Raw genomic sequence first — 18082 nt, forward strand, 5'->3', positions numbered from 1 at the left:
TTGTGAGGTTACCAAAATTATACTTGTGCAACCCTCTGAGGTCAATTGACGCGCCGGCATGTCAAAACCACATGACCAATTTAAGATGACGTAGCAGCGAGATGGAGCCTCAGTTAGTCTCGGTCTGACTTATGTGTTGGAGCGGACTTCAATGCCGCGGACTATATGCCAGTTTTTAAATCGTGTTGATAGGCCAAGTAAAACCGGACTTATGATAAATAATGTACGCTTTTTCGCTAACACTGCTGTCACGTTTGCTGCGCGTTTGGTGCAGCAAGAAACGATAAAAACAGGCTTCTCTCACGAAAGTGTTTGCAAGCAAAAAAAGCACGTTCCTATTGGTGGAAAAAGGCACCACACCAGCCAATCACAAAATCATATGGCAAACCACGTGATTTGGTTGCTGAGGAACAGGGGTTAACAGTGATTTTAGGTCCATTGTGTTAAAAAAGTATATCAAAATGAAAAAATAACTGTACAGTCACACATGTGAGGTTGTGCTGAAAATAATGATACCAAACAAGGCAAGGTAAATAGTTTTTATGGTGAAATATAATGGTAAAAACAAAAATAGTAAAAAAACAGCCAATTATAACCTTGACCCTATAAAATCCCAATAACACACCCAACTGGATAATCAAAACATTCTATAATCCAAATTGAAACATATTTTTGGTCCACATTTAAATTAATTAAGCTATTACCAACACCCCTATGAGGTAGGCCTATTCTGGTCAAAATGTGTGTGTGTGTGTGTGTGTGATACACCTGATGACACAAAAAGGAAGAAATGTGTCTATATACATTGTAAAACAAGGAGAATAAGAGCAAAAACCTACAACTGTTGTTAATTTTGCAAATAAATGTTTGTAATTAATCACTTTATTCTTTTAGTGTGTGCGGGTTGGGGTTGGGGGGGCCTGGCTTGTCTTGGACACAGGCAATGGGGGCTTTAAGGAAAAAAGGTTAGGAACCACTGGTCTAGGGTCCCTGCAGAAGCGAGCAATGTGGCCTACGTGATGGCAGCGTCTACAAATAGGCTTACCATCTGCTGACCACAAGTTAGAAGATGCAGGTCCTCCATGCTGTTGTTCCGGCTCTCGCCGCCGTGTGTAGCTGGTCTGCCTTGGTGGGCTTCTCGGTCGGAGTTCCCGGACAAGTTATTGTGTCCAATCTTTAAGCTGGTCTTTCAGCTCCATCATGATCTCCCACTGCATGAAAAGTGGGATTTCCGTCAGTATGTGGCACTGTAGATTGACGTGGAATTTCAGGTTTGCGGCTGCACGCGGCAATTTGCAGGCAACACTGAAAACTGACGTAAATTGTCGGAAATTGACGTGGGCCTTGTTTGGCAGTTGTCCCCCAATGACCCCCCTCCTTTAACATGTAAATGTAAATGCTGTAAGCTTTACAATGCAAATCAGGGTTGCAGGGGGAGTTTTACCTCAGGTGACCTTTTTCTAAGAGGTGTTAACTTCATTTTAAGAAAATCTCTGGTATAAATAGATCAGGCTCAGTATAGCCTAATTATAGACCCTTATATTTGAGCTTGAATGGATTTATTTAATGAAAGTATGCTAGATTTATTCCTGTGTATGTCATTAGCAATGGCCAATGTTATGTAAAAAAGATTGTTTATTCTTTTCTCTCTCTCTCTCTCTCTCCTGGGAACAAGTTAAAGATAAAACGCCAGTTGTTAAGAAGTTAAAATTTGCATGAAATATTTTGAGATAACCAAGATATTAAAATGTAGAAAAAAATATTTCTATAATTTCATGGGTTCTGAATGTTTTAAAAGCAGTTGAAAAGTAATTCTTATACCATGTGAGAGTTCATGACCTGTAAGAGTTTTTACACTTCCGGGTAGACCGGAGCGTGAGTGACGAGGAAGAAGGAGCGAGAGTTAAGGACGTTGGGCACCTGACAGTGGACTGTGTGTGTCGTCAGTGTTTTATCACTAACAGACTGTGAACTGTTGTCGGACGACGTGCTGTGAGTGTGTGAGTTGGACTCTCCATCGCAGTCGAAGTGTTTGTGTTTTATTGGACACGAAGCAAGTTCGGCTAAGCTAGCTAGCAGGAGCTAAGCTAGCTAGCAGGAGCTAGGCTAGCGGCCCGGCCATTGTCGAGAGGAAGCCTGCGCGGACGGGAGAAGCTTTGCTGGGTCGCCACGAAGAATGTCGCCGACGGACGGAGCTTCACTGCCTGAGGGACACGGAGGTTTATCGCTGCGAGCATTTTGTTTTCACAGACTAACCTCGCCTCATAACAAGGCCGCGACCTCCTGTTAGCTCGGAGCCACGTCTGCAAGTCCAGATTTACACGATGCCGATAATGACGCCATTGTGTGTAAGTAACTGTTACTGTTTTCTCCCGCGCTTAATTTTAATGTGACTTACGTTTCTTTATTCATACCAGTCTTTTTAATTGTTTTCCAGCTGCCTGTAAGACATTACGAGACAGTACGCAGGACAAACAAACAAACAACCAGATCTTGCATCGCAGGCGGAGGCTGTTAGGAGTTTAGCTCAGAGTCGATCGAGGACGAAGAGGGTAAGATTTATTAGATTAGATCCGTTTTTGGTCAATGTGACTATTATTCTATAAAATAATAGATGTGTTGTGTCCATACGCAGTGCATCGCCCAGTACTGATCGTCTTTATTGATTATTTTTACAGCTGCTGGAAGCGAGACAGTGTGCTAGCTAAGGATGAGGTGGACCTTTGGAAGTGCGCTGCCATGGACCCGATGTCTGAGGAGGAAGACGGCACAAGATGGCGGGTGTCTGGATGAATTGTGCGACCTCTGTCCTTTCGCAGCCGGGAGCTCACCGAGCTCTGTGCCAAGCTGCTGTCACATGAGAGGTGATTCCGAAGTACAGGGCAGCGCACCACAGACGTCTGCAAAAACAGACACTTTTGGGCCTCTTGTGAGCTTCCCGTTTGTTGTGTGGGCAAATTATGCTTTGTACATGCTTGTGTGTTTGTGCTAATAAAACTCTTTCTTTGAATAAACAACTCCTTCCTGGCAAATGTTACTTTCCTCAGTAAATTCATTCATGTCACTGATGATATCATAAATATAAATGAATGAATATATCATATAAATATAAATATATAAACATAATATATATATATATATATTCCCACCGGGGTTTACATTTATAATGACCCAGGGTGACCAATCACGAGTGATTTTTCTTGTTTATGAGTAGTGGTTTCATCCAATACTGAGTGAGGATATTCAAGCCAGCCCACACATTCTCTGGCCAGGCGTGGTTTCGCTGCTATTCATATGCAAATTAGAGGCGTTCGCACCTCCGGGAGCTCCACTGACGTCATAGTTAGTTTCCGACAATTTTCGGCACAGACAAACGCCACGTTCACAGCCTGTAAATTGTCATTAACTGCCGAAAATTAGGGAGATTTCCGGGCGTTTACGGGGCCGAAAATCCCACTTTTCATGCAGTGTCCTGTTTAAGAGCTGCTTTCCAATCTGCTTTCTGCGGGTGAGAATGAGGATTATTTGCCCCCCCCCCCACAGCGGTGCATATTACCTATGGCCACTTGTGTCTACATCCATCCTCTTCTAACAACAATGCCTCCTGTCGAAGGGCACTGAAAGTCCCATCTGGGTGCTGACGGGAGTACCTCTTCAAGGCCTGGGTTACAGGTCCTTCCCCCAACCTAAGCAGAAACTGTTCTGTCAAATGGTCGTCGGTGGGGGCTCCATCTGGGTCGAGTTGCTGCAACCTGCAATGGAGCTCCCTTAACCTGAGAACATAAGATTGTACAGGTTCATCCGGCTTCTGGGGCCCACCCCCCATACAAACCATCAAGTGCTGTAAAGATTTTCACAGTCGTGTTACGCTCTTCCTCCTCTAACACACTGATCTGCCTCTTCGCTTCCCCGGTTAAAGCCCCCATTAAAACACCCACCCACTGCTGTTCTGTCTGAACATATTGCACCAGCCCTCGTAAGGTTTCTTTCCAATCCCCATATTTAAGCTCTGAATTGGGGCCGCCAAACTTTGGTACCCATGGTGCAGCCGGAAACACAGGCATCATCATCATTTTTAGAACATAAAAAGATAACTGTAGTTTAACTACGATCAAAATAACTTCACTCGACGTCAGAAATGGAAAATAAAGCTTAAGAAAAAAAAGGTGACACAAAAAAAGTGCAGAAAATATCACTTTGGCCTAACTTGGCATTCATTCATTCACTTGTAGCTGCTCTCAAGAGAAAAAACTGCTCCCGGTCTTTTCTTAAATAGCATCTGGGTAAGCACACAAAGCATTATGGGACATGCTGTTTTCTTAAAGTGAACCCTCAGTAGGCAAATACAAATAGAAATTCAATGTCGTATGTAATCAATATCAGTAGACTGTATTATGAATTCAATTCTTTTAACTCTGTTTTTAACTTAAATAATAATATGAAATTAGCAGCATTTAATCAATAATGTAAATAAAATAACGTCACAAATTAACTTAATGTAACCCATAAGTTACAACATCCTCCCCCCCAATGAACTACTTGTTCATTAAATCTCAAGACAGTACAGTAACTGAATAGGTCTTCTCAGCAAGGTCCCTGAGGGAGTGCGGACTCTGCACGACCTGACAAGTCCATCTCGGCCTGTAAACAGTTCTGTGATTCTTCCCAGTTTCCAGGTTTGTCTAGGGGTATTGTCTTCTCCAATGAGTACAACGTCACCCACTTTCAGTGTGGTGGGTGTCGGTGTGGCACATCGGTGTGCTGACTTCAAGTCCAACAGGTAATCCTTACGCCAGGCGTTCCAAAAGCTAGTTGTGAGTCTCTGCCTGTATTTCCATCTTCGAGTGACTTCTGCCTTGTTGGCAGTTGGGTGCTGTGTGTCAGCAGGGAAGGGCTTTGGTGGCAGAGAGGTCAGTCGTTTTCCCACCAGGAAGTGGGCTGGGGTCAGTGGCTGTGGTTCATCCACTTCATTGTGCACAAATGACAGAGGCCTTGAGTTTATAATAGCCTCCACTTCTGCCAATATTGTGCACATCTCTTCAAAGTTGAGGGAAGCTCTCCCAAGTACCTTCTTCAGGCATGTCTTTACTGATCGGACGAGTCTCTCCCAGAATGAGCTGCGATTAACTTCCAAGTGATGCCTCTTTCTGAGAAGAACTCTAACAGCTGGGGTTCTTTGATAGCTTTCCACAGCTCTTTGAGGTCCTGATCAGCTCTCTTGAACGTTCTTGCATTGTCTGAGTAGATTATTTTGCATAATCCTCTTCTGGAGATAAATCTTTTAAACGCTAACAGGAATGACTCTGTTGACTGATCTGAGACCAGCACAGGTGAATAGTGCAATGTATGACTTATTCACAGAATCATCTGCCTTCACATAAAGCGGCCCTGCGAAATCAACACCTGTGACTTCGAATGGTGGGGATTCTGTTAGTCTGTCTTTGGGCAAGGGCGCAGTGATCTGCTGTCCGGCTTTTGCCTGAATCTTTTGCATATTGTGCAGTCAGCCACAGTTCTCTTGACTAGCTGCCTTGCACGTAGGATCCAGTATCTCTCTCTCACTTGCACGAGAGTGTCTCTCACTCCTGAGTGCATCACTTTTTCATGACAGCTCTGTATCAGCAGTTCTGAGTATCGGTGTTTATTGGGCATAATCCATGGGTGCCGCTCTCTGAATGTGAAGTCGGACTGCTGCAGCCTTCCTCCCACGCTGAGCAGCTCGTGTTCATCCAGGAACGGTTTGAGTTCTTTGATCTTGCAGTCATTGTTTAGGCTCTTTCCTGCTTTCAGTTGTTTTATTTCCTCGCTGAAACTCTTCGTTTGTGTTGTCTTGATCCAGTACTTTTCTGCCTCGAAGAGCTCGTCAGCAGTCAGTTCTCCTCTTGTCTTCGTTTTTGTTAGAGCATTTTCTATGAATCTCTTTATCCAGGCTGTCACTCTGAGGACTCTTTTCAGCTTGCCGTATCGTTCCAGTTGTAACAGTGGTTCAATGGGGTCTGTGTCGTTTGCTGCAGCTGCACAGTGATCTGTGGACTGGACTTTAGTTCTAGATTCACCTTGACTGGAACGCTGCATTTTCAGTTTCCTCTGACTGATCGGGTGTACCATAGCTGGTTCTGTATCAGGCTTTCAACACTTTGTCCTCTTGTGAGGAGGTCAGCTGGATTGGTCTTTCCTGCGATGTGTGACCATGTCTCAGGGTTGGTCAGTGACTGGATTTCGGTCACTCTGTTAGCAACAAACTGTTTCCACTTCTGAGCTGAGCTGCAAATCCAATGCAGCGTAATCATAGAATCTGTCCACATTCTTATCTGGTGTGGTTCCAGTTTTAGAGTAGTCATCAAGTTGTTGGCTAGTCTCGCTCCAATCACAGCTCCCATGAGCTCCAGGCGTGGCAGTGTCATTTTCTTGAGAGGGGCCACCCTGGATTTGGTTGCGACTAGACTCATTGTAGGTTCTTCGTCTGATGATTCACCTTGCAAATAGGCTGCAGCACTGTAAGCTCGTTCACTTGCACCGCAGAACACATGTAGTGTCAGGGCATGTTTGTTTTCTGGCTGCATGTCTGTTTGATACCACCTTGGTATGGCGAGCTGGTGTAGCTGCGGTAGTTCTGAACACCAGTGTTGCCATTCTCGGGTCAGATCAGGTGGTAGCTCTTCATCCCAGGAGAGTCCTCTCTCCCACATTTCTTGAAACATGCACTTGATTCTGATTGTGAAAGGTATCAGGAACCCGAGTGGGTCATAGATGCGTGCAGCTGACTGCAGAACACTTCTCTTTGTGTTCTTCTTTTCCTTTAGGATGCTTAATAGCGGTCTGAGGTCAAAGGTGAAATCATCAGTTCCTGGTCTCCACACTAAGCCCAACACCTTTAGCACTGCTCCGTGCGTCTCTGGCACCAGTGTGTGGTCTGTTGTGCTCTCCTCCCCCCATTTCTTCTCCAGCTCATGAGAGATAGTCATCCACTTGCAGAGGTCCATGCCTGCAGTTGACAGTATTTGTTTAGCAGTTGTGGTCACATGGTAGGCCTCTTCAACACTGTGTGAACTTGCGATGAAATCATCCACGTACAGCGACTCCATTAGTGTCTCTACAACCTGTGGTTGTTCTGTTTCATATTGTTTCAGGTGCTTTCTGATTGTTGCTGCGAGCAGGAATGGACTTGGGGAAGCTCTGAACACCACTCTGGTCATCTTCAGCACACGCAGTCCTCCGTCTACTTCTCCACTTGGTGGGCCTGTGAGCCACAAGAATCTCACTGCATCTCTGTCACTCTCCACTAGGGAGATCTGCAAGAAAGCCTTTTTTTATGTCTGTCATGTTTTCTAAATTTATTGAGAACAGTGAGGAGATCTGGATTCAGGTTGGGTCCTGTGAGCAGTCAGTCATTGAGGGATGGACATCCATCTTCATGAGACGACGCATCAAACACCACTCTCAGTCTTGTGGTCACTTTGTCTTCTCTGAGCACTGTGTGATGTGGTAAGTAGTATTTCACAGTGTCTGCACTTGCATTGTCTTTTGGCACATCCTCTGCAATGTTCTGCTGTAAATAGTCCTCCACTACTTCATTATACCTGCGGTAGAATGTGACATCTTTCTTTAGTCTCTTCTTCAGACCTTCAAATCGCGTTTTAGCAACCCTGTAGTTGTCTTGGAGCTCTGTTCTTTCTGCTTTCCATGGCAATGCCACATGGTATCGTCCATCTTTGAAGGTGGTTGTTCTCTCGAATATCTGCAGAGCCTCTTCTTCTGTGTTTTCTCACATGTGATAACCAGAGACTCAATTTCCCCAGAATGCACTTAGCTGTTTGGAGACAAGTGTGTCCTCTTCAAGTGGAATGAACATGCAGGTTGCCTCGGCTACACTTGACATGGACACTGGTCCCTGCACAGACCATCCAAAAGTGCTCTCCAGAGCAACTAATGTCTCTGTCAGTCTCTCCACTCTTCCTGAGACTATTTGTCAGTAGTAGTCGGTAGGGCTGCACAAAAAATCGTTAAAAAAATCGCGATCTCGATTCACACATACACGTGATCTTATTTCTACACATAGCGATTCTGGAGCATTTTATATCTCGGGCTGAATCACAAACAAATGCTCCTATTTTCCTCCCGGACTTTTCGAAGCGCCCCCAAACGCAGCACTGCCGCTGCCTCCTCCCTCAACCTGTGGTAAAGCGTCTTTACAACACGTGATTCAGCGGCGGAAGCCCCCCTGCAGTTGAGTGTTTGGAAGGAGTGAGTGAGAGGCCGTTTTTAGACGGGGCAGCAAGCCGCCAATCTGCCCGTCTTTTGGGCAGCTAGGTCCACGGTTTTAGACAGAGGGCGGCCAATTGAGAGTCTGTTTAGGTCCGCCGATTTGCCGCCTCAGAGGGTACACTTATTTCCACCTCGCCTGCTAGTTGAGCAACTGGACAGCCGCTGCGATCCGGGAGATGCTAGCGTCTCCTGGATCTCTAGCGGTTTCGTTGTGTTAGCTTGTTGTTGTAGCGCAAGCTAGAAGCGGTCGCTACTTTCAAAGTAAAGGCCCCCCGCTAAGAACCCAGTTCTAAACTACAATGGGGTGCAATGTAAAGCTCTTATTTTGAAGACAAATTTGTTGTCAACTGTTCCCAGCCCAACTTCGGGCTTCATGTCACGTCACATGTTTACTCGATGAATATTACGCCTCCGTTTTAGAAAGCCGATCAAAGCAGCTATCACATATCACCTAGCCAAAGATACGGCCCCAATAAACACTGTACAACATGAGGGATTAAAGGATGCACTCTCATCTTGGAGACAAATTATTATTTGTTTTTCTTTTGTAAAAATCATTTCTCATCCAATGATAGAACTTGAACAAAAAAAAAAAAACCATTGCTTTATGCCTCTGCCATACTACAATGTTTTTTTACTCATCAGTGCAATAAACATTTTGTGAAAAAATCGTGCCAGAGAATCGTGATCTCAATTCTAAGCAAAAAAGTCGTGATTCACATTTTTTCCAGAATCGTGCAGCCCTAGTAGTCGGCTCCTATCAGGACAGAGAGCTCAGGATCATCATCATTGTCTGGGAAGTCTGCTAGTCGTTATCCTTTTTTCTTGAGCTCATATTGAATCTGGTTACCAGGAATCTTCATCACAGCTGTGCACGCCTGTGGGGTTTCTATGGCCTCGATTTCAATTCTTTGCTGGTTGTCCCAGACATTCTCCAGTATTACTCTCACTGTCATTTTTCACATGACATATCCTTCACTTTGCATGTCTTTGCAATGTGTTTCTGTCCCAGACAAACAAAGCATCTTCCCATTTTCTTGATTTTCTCTTTACGTTCAGGAATGCTGTGATTTGGGCAATTTTCAGATTTGTGCTCTGCACTGTCACAGAATAAACAGTTGTGTGTCTTCTGGCTAGCTGTGTGCAGTGCAGCAGCAGATTGCATGCTGGGTCTGTTCATTTTTGTGTCATTGAATGATATGGACTGCTTCCATGGCTTTCTTTGTGGTTTCTGTTCTTTCTGGGTGTATGATGTTGTCATTTGCAGTGCTCTTTCTCTGCTCTGAACCTCCTTCTGTAGGAATTTAACTATCTCATCAACTTTCCATTCATCATCACTTCCCCTCTGACGGCTATATTCAAGAGCAGGGTTGGGAGGGTTACTTTAAAAATGTAGTCCGATACAGTTACTAATTACCTGTTAAAAAATGTAGTCAGTAACGTAATCCAAGTACCACAATATTAAAGTAATGTAACTTGATTACTTTAAGTTACTTTTGGATTACCTCAATGCACATGCAATTAAAGACTTCCTCTAAGGAACACATAAAGCAAATTAAATATTTAATTAATTGTAGGGTATGTTAGATTTATTCAGTTTTTTTCATTGACTACTAACTATTCAGCTGTATTCAAGAATTACATGACATATTACAATAATAATAATAATAACAATAATAATAATAATAATAATAATAATGGTAACAGTTATTATTAGTGTTATTGTAACTACTAGGCCTATTTCTAGTAATAGCAGTAGTAAAACACCCCCACATATAGGATGTGTGTCACTTATTTGTCCCCCAAAATTACCCATACAATTTCCTAATATAATCATGCTATTTAAATACCTTGTTGTGATCTAAGTGTTAGTGACCCATTTCAGTCACTGCAGGTGTTTCAGGCAATTTTGTAACGTACAAGCCTCACAAGGTGGCAGTAGCTACATCTCAAGTGTCTATGGGGCCCTCGCAAGTCAACAAGATTTCCACGATGAAGTCCGTGCAAATGTTTCACAATAAAAGCCTACTAAGCTATTTATGCTGGAGGACTTTAAATTTGAGACGGACACAGGAAGTGTTGAGTTTGTATTAACAATGTAATGTCTTAAATTTTAACAGGGCAAACGGGAGCGAACCAAAACGAGACTTCAAAACTACCAAAAAACCTAAACACGTACCATCCCGGTCACCAGCAGCACCACCCACAGACCCAGTAGTAGTACCTAGTAGCAGCAGCAGTAGCAGCAGTAGTTGAAACAATGACAGTCGACTCTGGTTAGCAGGCTAACTAATGTTAACTTTAGCTAACAGAATTTCTGTGTAGCTAGCTAACGTTCGCAGTTTCGCTTACCATTAAATGTTTCTTTAAATTAGATGTGGAGTCCTTGGACGACGACTGTGTGTGTGCACAGCTGGGAGGCATAGCTTGCACTGTGCAGTGATGTTGCTCCCTCTTACTTCTTTAGAAACAAAGTAATGGCGAAATTTCCACGCAGTGAAAGCATTTTTTTCTCTAGCACTCGAGTCCATAATGAGCCGTCTGGCTTCACTTGAGAGAGCAGAGCGTCATTGTGACTGACTTGTCTGAACTGTAGTAATGTGTGCGCGCGTGCATACGGCATTGCCGCATTTGCAAGTGTTAGATTCATTCATTCACATTTATTCAGCATTTATTATCATATATTTTAATTGTAATCCAACTAATAATCCCAATTTTTTTCAAAATGTATCTGTAATCTGATTACGTCTTTTTTTTCTGTAACTGTAACGGAATACAGTTACTGTTTTTTTGTATCCTAATTACGTAACGCCGTTACATGTAGTCCGTTACTCCCCAAGCCTGTTCAAGAGCTATGTCATCTGGAATCATCTTCATTAAAATTGGGCATAGTAGGCTTCCATAGGTGTCTGGCACTACACCCAGTGACTCCAAGCTCCCAATTTGAATTTCACATTCATTATATAGGCTAGCTGCCTTAATGTATGCACATCATAGGATTTCTTTACAGGATTTAGATTCAGCAGCCTTGACATGTGAGCACTGATCACCAGATCTTTCCTTCCAAATCTACTTTGTAGCAGAGTGATCGTGCGTCATAATTTGCATCAGTTAGCATCAGTCCTGCTACTGCCTTTGCAGCTGGTCCAGAAAGATACGTTTTCAGGTACTTCTCACGTTTGCATAGTGCATCATTCGTATGAATTGCAGTCTCATACTGGCCCCAAAACTCCTGCCATCTACTGACACCTCCGTTGTACTTGTCAATAATCAATTTTGGTAGCTTCACAGACTGTCTGTGTGCTAATGAGTTACCTGAACTAGCATCGCTCACCCTGTGCTGCGTTGCTGCTTGGCTCTGGCTTTGATCCTCCTTTCTCCTTAACATGCGCTGTGCGCGGCTCTTAAACGAGATGACACGTTGCTTGTAGTCTTCCGTTATTTCAATCTCGTGCTCCAAGTCATCCAACGCCGTGAGCTGTTCAATTCTATAGTCTAGTTCAAGTAGACTGTCCTCCTTCGCAGACAACATATCCAATAAAGTGCTCAAGTTATCCATGTCCGGATCTGGCTTGGCCATTTCACTGTCAATCTGGTTCAAAAGACGTGTCGTAGTACCTCTGATTGTACCCCACTTTCTTCTCATTCTTTCCATTTCTGTTTTACGTTCCTCTTCGGACATCCGAGGAGAGGCTGCTCCAGCTCCGTTTGAGTCTCCCTGGCTCATTATTTCCCGGGTTTCGGCACCAAAAAATGTAGTTTAACTACGATCAGAATAACTTCACTCGACGTCAGAAATGGAAAATAAAGCTTGGCTTAATATAAGAAAAAAAGGTGACACAAAAAAAGTGCAGAAAATATCACTTTGGCCTAACTTGGCATTCATTCATTCACTTGTAGCTGCTCTCAAGAGAAAAAACTGCTCCCGGTCTTTTCTTAAATAGCATCCGGGTAAGCACGCAAAGCATTATGGGACATGCAAATACAAATAGAAATTCAATGTCGTATTTAATCAATATCAGTAGACTGTATTATGAATTAAATTCTTTTAACTCTGTTTTTAACTTAAATAATGATATGAAATTAGCAGCATTTAATCAATAATGTAAATAAAATAACGTCACAAATTAACTTAATGTAACCCATAAGTTACAACAATAACAGCCCCCAAATAAAAACTAAATATACAACAAAAGTCCCTTGGTTTCAACTCTGCTCAGGTACCTGATCCTGCCGACAACGCCAGAATTTGTGGCACGAGTTAATTGGTCTTAAATCAATTGATTATGTGGCGAGAGCGGGTGTGAGTGTGTGTTTGTGTGTATGCGTAGTGTGTGTTGTCAACAACGCCACCTGGGATTTTAACCCAGGAATTAGCCATGCAAGGCCAACACAGGTTCGAAACTCACAGGAGGGCCAGAAGACATGGTTTCAAAAGGAATATACGTTACTAACACATTGCTTAAAATCACTTTAAAATAACTAAGGGTTGCAGAGTTGGCTGACCAAAGGGGGAGATGCTCAGATGGAGCCACCACACTGGCAAAACAAACAAAAAGAAACCCAACCAGGGCTGGGCCTTACCACGGGAACTCAAAAAAGGGACAAAATAACCACCAGTGCACTGCAACCAACAAAACTGTGTCAAACACCACCACCAGGAGAGGGCTGCCGCTCGCTTGGGCCTCAGCACCTGTTGTAAAAGAAGAAAGAAACACAGAATTTACACAAGGCACAGTGTGGGGACATCTGGAGCATCTACAGTTTAAAAGAAAGAAAGAAAGAGAACCAAATACACAATTAATCTAATTAATACCAAAGAAACGCGAAAGGAAATATCAGAACCAAATAGAAATAATTTATATATCACGAGAAAAGAAACAAAAACTTCAATCTACAACTAAGGAGTTAAAGAAAACTAACAGAGAAACACCATATAAACCAACTTAGGCGAAGAATTTATCAAATATTAAACAAAGCAAAAAAATAAAAAAATTTGTCCCAACGTCCACTTAATACAATAAACAAAATAATCCAGACTATTAGCAAGCAAATGCTAAAGTGAGTATAACCTGGAATAAAAAAAAAAAAAAAAAAAAACCTTTAATATTTAAATTAGTAAAGGAAAAATAATTGAAATCAAAAGAGACAGGTGAACCAAACTCAGCTTGACTCAGACTTGATTTTGTGGCTTGGGCACTGATACTGGCATGATGCCTTCACAGTGGGCCTGAAGCTTCTGCCACATGCAGTGACCCGAGACAGTATGGCGCTTCTCAGTCCACCCAAAGCCGAGCCAGGACAGCAGCAACCTTGTCGCGGTGGCCGATGACCAGAACACACCAAGGACGCCAACAACGTAACTATGTTAGAGGGGTTGATCTAGGAGGTAGTCAAGTACACAGTCTATCTCGCAGACAGTAAGTTTGAAGAAGTTGCGGGGGCACTCATCCTGAAGCATCCATGTTTAAAAGAAAAAGGCTCACCCACTGGCTACAAAGGATGAAAGATGAGCCTCAAATACAAGTTGTCAAACTACCGCACACATCTCCGGAAAGTAGGATGTCCTTAAGTATGTGTGAATTCTTTGAAATATAAATCAGCTGAGAAATGTTCCCCTGCTTTTGATGTTAAGAAACCAAAGAGGGGTGAAGTGGAATACTGCCCCTCTTTTCCACAGTTCTGTCTAGATTTCTAGATTTTGAAATGGTTTGAAATGATTATGGGCTCTTTGCCTTCTCCCTTTGCCACCTCTCTTTCTCTCCTCCTGTTCTGCTCCTTCCCTCCATCTCTTTCCTCCTCAGCCTCCTGTTGTGTTCTCTCTATCTCAATTCCATCTGCTTATTTCTGGGCACATTCTTCGAGAATAAATTCTTCTAGGAATACTGTTTTGAACCAAGATGTCACAATGAGGTCAGTCATTGCTGTTTATCCTATGGCTCTTAAATAAATGTTATGAGACACGAGACATTTTAGTCATAAAACCTTAACGGCCATGTGGACGGGGCCATTTTATCCCCCTCTTCCTCTCTGCTAAAAGTTCTCTGATTGGCAGCATTCTTCAATTTTAGTCTCTGTTTCTCTTTACAAGTCAAGAGATGGAGAACTGTCCACAGTGTAAATAATCCCACCGGGGCCGCGTGAAATTATGTTTAATTTGTAGTGAAGAATTTTAAATTCTTCTAAGAATACTGTTTTGAACTGAAGCTGTCACAATGAGGTCAGTCATTGCTGTTTATTCTATGGCTCTTGAATAAATGTTTTGACATGCAACTGTTTATTTTCATTTTTAAATGGGGGCAAAAATTTACGAGAGTTAATAGAAAAGGTATTAGACATTAAAAGAAATGATGGCTGAAAATTGGCAATAGTACATTGGTAACATTTTTGCATTTCAAATCAGTTCTATAGTTACATCGAATTGTTTACAGCTACAATCTTGACAATAGGGACCTTGAACTTAATTTTTGTATTGTTCTCTTCAAAGATGGTTGCGTGTAACCTTTTTCAAAAGAAAAGGTCTAATTTCCATTCTGTGACCGAGTTAGTAAAACACTACAAAACTGACATTACTTGTTCACTTTTTGATTTGTATTACAGTAGAACAGTAATGTCAGTTCAATTCTTTACCTACTGTCACTGCATGGAAATTAGACATTTTATTTTGAAAAGTCACTAGTGGTTACAGGCAACCATCTTCAAAGAACAATACGAACAATCTGTTTTAAGGCCTCTATTTGTCAGGCTTGGGGGGTTAAAGGGGGGACTATGGAAAAGGGGAAGGTGGACCCAAATGCAGTTACGGACAAGAGGCAGGGCGTGGGGAACAAAAGGCGAGCTTTATTTAAAAGCTGAACACAAAAACAGAAGCAGGCAAAGTAGCAAATGAAAGCAAGGCAAAGTAGCAAATTAAAGCAAGACAAAGTACAAAGAAAAAGGCAAAGTTCAAATCAAAGATGCAAAATGCAAAACTCCAAAAACACATACCGTGGGGGAACAAGGAACAGACAGAGGCACAGGAACTGGAGCATGGAGCATGGACAGACGGACGCTGACAAGAACAGACGGACGCTGACAAGAACAATGACCAGACAGGGAGTGACGGGAAACACACAGACTAAGTACACAGACACTGATGACGAGACGAGGAACAGGTGAGGTGGACCAACAGGTGAGATAACGAAGGGGAGGAGCACATGAGAACATGAAGGGACCAGGGCAATGGACAGAGGGAGCCAGAGGGAACATAGGAAAAAACACAGGAGAACTTAAAGGACACATGAGGGCATGGGAAAAACAAGACAAGATACAGAGACATGGAAATCAAATACAAGAAAACACAAGACAAAACCAGACAAGAACACAACAAACAGATCTACAGTCATGACAGTACCCCCCCCTCAAGGGACAGCTCCAAGATGTCCCTCAAAACATGAGTCCAAGTGAGGCTGGGAGGGTGGAGGGGGGTCAGGAGGAGGGCCAAGGTCCAAACAGACAGGAGGGTGGAGGCGAGGACTGGAGCCAACTGGAGGCCGGGGACGTGGACTGGGACCCACTAGAGGCCGGGGACGAAGATGAAGACGTAGGCGTTCTGGAGGCCGGCGACGAAGACGAAGGCGTTCTGGGGGCCGGCGACGAAGGCGAAGGCGTAGGCGCTCTGGAGGCCGGCGACGAAGGCGAAGGCGTGGGCTGGCACCCACTGGAGGCCGGCGGCGAAGGCGTGGGCTGGCACCCACTGGAGGCCGGCGGCGAAGACGTGGGCTGGGACCCACTGGAGGCCGGCGGCGAAGACGAAGGCTGAAGCCCTCTTGAGGCCGGATCGCTGACTGGGAAACCCTCCTGGGCCTTGGCCGGACCACCAACAGAGGTTCGCAGGGAGCTGGTGGCCTGTGAGCCAATAAAGGGTCGCTGGCGGCAGACGACCTCGGCCTGACCTCCGACCAAGGAGCTGGCACTGGACTTGGCACAGGACTTGGTACTGGCCTCGGCCGGGCCTCCGACCGAGGAGCAGGCGCTGGACTTGGCGTGGGACTCGGCCGGGCCTCCGACCGAGGAGCAGGCGCTGGACTTGGCGTGGGACTCGGCCGGGCCTCCGACCGAGGAGCAGGCGCTGGACTTGGCGTGGGACTCGGCCGGGCCTCCGACCGAGGAGCAGGCGCTGGACTTGGCGTGGGACTCGGCCGGGCCTCCGACCGAGGTGCAGGCGCTGGACTTGGCGTGGGACTCGGCCGGGCCTCCGACCGAGGTGCAGGAACGGGCCTCGGCCGGGCCTCCAACCGAGGTGCAGGGTCTGGCCTTGGCATGGGACTCGGCCGGGCCTCTGACCGAGGAGCAGGGACGGGCCTCGGCCGGTCCTCCGACCGAGGTGCAGGAACGGGCCTCGGCCGGGCCTCCGACCGAGGTGCTGGGACAGGCCTCGGCCGGTCCTCCGACCGAGGCGCTGGGACGGGACTTGGCATGGGCCTCGGCCGGTCCTCCGACCGAGGAGCAGGGACAGGGCTTGGCATGGGCCTCGGCCGGTCCTCCGACCGAGGAGCAGGGACAGGACTTGACATGGGCCTCGGCCGGTCCTCCGACCGAGGAGCAGGACTTGACATGGGCCCCGGACGGTCCTCCGACAGAGGTGCTGGGACGGGCCTCGGCATGGGCCTCGGCCGGGCCTCCGACCGAGGTGCCGGGACAGGCGCCATCAGGTCCGCCGACTGGAGGCCACTGGCAGGAACAGGCGCCATCAGGTCCGCCGACTGGAGGCCACTGGCAGGTACAGGCGCCATCAGGTCCGCCGACTGGAGGCCACTGGCAGGAACAGGCGCCATCAGGTCCGCCGACTGGAGGCCACTGGCAGGAACAGGCGCCATCAGGTCCGCCGACTGAAGGCCACAGGCAGGAACAGGCGCCATCAGGTCCGCCGACTGGAGGCCACTGGCAGGAACAGGCGCCATCAGGTCCGCCGACTGGAGGCCACTGGCAGGTGTCGACCGGGCCGCCGACTGAAGGCCACTGGCAGGTGTCGACCGGGCCGCCGACTGAAGGCCACTGGCAGGTGTCGACCGGGCCGCCGACTGAAGGCCACTGGCAGGTGTCGACCGGGCCGCCGACTGAAGGCCACTGGCAGGTGTCGACCGGGCCGCCGACTGAAGGCCACTGGCAGGTGTCGACCGGGCCGCCGACTGAAGGCCACTGGCAGGTGTCGACCGGGCCGCCGACTGAAGGCCACTGGTAGGTGTCGACCGGGCCGCCGACTGAAGGCCACTGGCAGGTGTCGACCGGGCCGCCGACTGAGGGCCACTGGCAGGTGTCGGCGAAGGACAGCAAAGGAGGGCGCCAGACCTCAAGGAGCCTGGACGCCACCGAGAGCGGGGCTTCCTAGGCGGGGAAACCTTGAAGGCCAGGCGGGTTCCCCAGAAAGGAGACGCCTCAGGACCTGCAGGCCCTGGGGTCGAGACTGAGGCCTGGGCTGGTAGCCTAGCTGTGGCTACGGCATGGGCTGGGGCTGGAGCTGAGGCATGGGTTTGGGCTGGTAGCTTGGCTGTGGCTGTGGCTGTGGCTGTGGCGTGGGTTTGGGCTGCGTCCCGGAAGAAGAGTTTGCTAGCAGCAACTTGACGAGCCCTACTAGCAGGATTGGTCATGAAGTCCCAGTACCATTTAATTATTTCATGGCCGTTAACTGCTGGGTCTATCTTGGGTCTGGTCATTCTGTCAGGCTTGGGGGGTTAAAGGGGGGACTATGGAAAAGGGGAAGGTGGACCCAAATGCAGTTACGGACAAGAGGCAGGGCGTGGGGAACAAAAGGCGAGCTTTATTTAAAAGCTGAACA

The sequence above is a fragment of the Sparus aurata genome, chromosome 15 (assembly GCF_900880675.1).
Source record: "Sparus aurata chromosome 15, fSpaAur1.1, whole genome shotgun sequence".
NCBI lineage: Eukaryota > Metazoa > Chordata > Actinopteri > Spariformes > Sparidae > Sparus > Sparus aurata.